This window comes from Physcomitrium patens, chromosome 20, assembly GCF_059467195.1.
Source record: "Physcomitrium patens ecotype Gransden chromosome 20, ASM5946719v1, whole genome shotgun sequence".
In the NCBI taxonomy this organism is placed as follows: domain Eukaryota; kingdom Viridiplantae; phylum Streptophyta; class Bryopsida; order Funariales; family Funariaceae; genus Physcomitrium; species Physcomitrium patens.
Window position 1 is genome coordinate 242,501 of NC_143429.1, and position 2,500 is coordinate 245,000.

Consider the following 2,500-nt stretch of genomic DNA (forward strand, 5'->3'; position numbering starts at 1 on the left):
CGCGTATCGGCACAAGACCAACCCTCTTTTTCCAGTCGCCCGCGCACCAAAAAAAATTTTGGCAGCGGGACTCACAATCCTTGACAGCCAGCTCACCATATAATACTCGGCGACCCTCCGCGGGACCTCCTCAGAGGGTCGCGTCGCCGGGAAACTAACCCCCACTCCTCACTGATCCAAGGTAACACGCCAGAAGTATCCAGGTAACCCCAGTAGTATCCAGGTATCCCCCTGCGAACGTCGGTACTGGGCTCAAAGAAGGCAGCGAGCAGTCGGGACCCGTAGGCACCGAGCAACCGTCACCCCCTCACGACTTTTCCCGAGACGCTTCAGAGGAACCCTTCCCCACATAGTACTCTCTGTGGGATTCGGCAGGCCCCCGTCCTACTGCACTAAGGAAGTTCCGAGACACACTTTTTTTGTGGAAGACCACCCACCCTCCCTGTCCTGCCTGCTATCCCCGCCGCGACTCCTGGTCCCGGCCCTCCTCCCCGACTTCCTCCTTGTCCCGCTGCGAGTCCCGGACCTCCTCCCCACTACCTACTCCCGCCGCGAGTCCCAGTCCCGGCCTTCCTCCTCCTCCTCCTCTTCCCTAGTCCCGGCGCGAGTCCCGGACCTCCTCCCCCACTTCCTAGTCCCGTCGCGAGTCCCGGACCTCCTCCCCCTCTTCCTAGTCCCGGCGCGAGTCCCGGACCTCCTCCTTCTCTTCCTTGTCCCGCCGCGAGTCCCAGTCCCGTCGCGAGTCCCGGACTTCCTCCTTCTCTTCCTTGTCCCGCCGCGACTCCCTAGTCCCGTGGCGAGTCCCGGACTTCCTCCTCCTCTTCCTTGTCCCGCCGCGACTCCCTAGTCCCGGCGCGAGTCCCGGACTTCCTCCTCCTCTTCCTTGTCCCGCCGCGACTCCCTAGTCCCGGCGCGAGTCCCGGACTTCCTCCTCCTCTTCCTTGTCCCGCCGCGACTCCCTAGTCCCGGCGCGAGTCCCAGTCCCGTCGCGAGTCCCGGACTTCCTCCTCCTCTTCCTTGTCCCGCCGCGACTCCCTAGTCCCGGCGCGAGTCCCAGTCCCGTCGCGAGTCCCGGACTTCCTCCTCCTCTTCCTTGTCCCGCCGCGACTCCCTAGTCCCGGCGCGAGTCCCAGTCCCGTCGCGAGTCCCGGACTTCCTCCTCCTCTTCCTTGTCCCGCCGCGACTCCCTAGTCCCGGCGCGAGTCCCAGTCCCGTCGCGAGTCCCGGACTTCCTCCTCCTCTTCCTTGTCCCGCCGCGAGTCCCGACCTCTTGTCCCGCTCCCTTGCCCAAGTCCCGACTCCTGGCTGTCTCGACTCCTCGTTGGCCGCCCAGTCTTCCGCATAGGTGGAAATAAATAAATAAATCATTTTTTAAAAATCAATTTTAAAATTAACTCCCTGTCTCGACTCCTTGCTGGCCGCCCAGTCTTGCGCCTAGACAGAAATATAAATAAAAATAAAAATAAATTGGTGAATTAAAAATATTAAAGTAATTTAATTAACTGGAATAAGGTAGAAAAATAAAAGGCAGAAGAATACTAAATTGATTTTTTCAAGTGCCACGTGTTACCTTGCTGATGTGGCTGCCACGTGGTAGTCCATGTCATGTCAAAAATCCACTAAATCGTTTACATGTCACTTTGGAGATAAATTTGTGTGTGTGCAATCAATTGGTTGTACAAATATGTTAATGACTTGCTAACTAATGCATCGTACAGGTAATCATTGCCCACTAACTAATCCATCACCACTGAAACTTAATGTCTTCAATTCTTCATCCTTCACACTCCACATCCAATTTATTTTTGTTTGTGTGAATTCTTAAATCTATCTTCTCTTTACATACTCCAAGCCCAACTTTCTAAACCCTTTATATAATCTATGTGAATCCTAGAATCTAGGTTTATATACCCCATGCAAACCCTAAAACCCTAAACCCTAAACCCTAACCCTAACCCCTAACCCCTCAACTCATACTTTGTTCTTTTAATCATACAACCTAGACTCTGAAATTTTAATCTCATAACATATAAACTAGCATTGTAATTTCAAAACCCAACATTTTGTATTGTGACAATACTTGTTTGCAAATATGCATCCTTCATTTACTTTTATTTTTTTAACACTACACTGTGCCACATCAGCACCAAATAGATCAAAATCCTTGATAAATTAACCTCTAACATGTAAATATTATATTCTCCACCCTTTCAGCTTTTATTTTTATTTTTTTTAACTTTTTGAAATGCCACGTCAGCTACCTGGCTGCCCTGTCACATGACAAATGCTAAGTGGACTGCCATGTCGGAGAAGAAGATGCCACGTCGGAGAAGGTTCAAGCGGATGCAAAATGGATGCAGCACCGGGACTTCCCGGGAGGTCACCCATCCCAGTACTATTCCGGCCCAAAGGCGCTTAACTTCAGAGTTCTGATGGGATCTGGTGTAGTAGCCTTGGTATGACCGCATCACGTCAATAGCCCTGAACCGTTATCTCTTTA

General features: G+C 51.8%; 1 non-coding gene across 1 annotated transcript; it reads right to left on the bottom strand.

Moving 5' to 3' along the window:
• Positions 1-2,351: 2,351 nt before the first annotated feature.
• LOC149986862 (5S ribosomal RNA) lies at positions 2,352-2,470 on the bottom strand. Its single transcript, XR_016499233.1, has one exon. It is a non-coding gene; the product is annotated as a 5S ribosomal RNA (ribosomal RNA).
• Between the last annotated feature and the right edge of the window lie 30 nt (positions 2,471-2,500).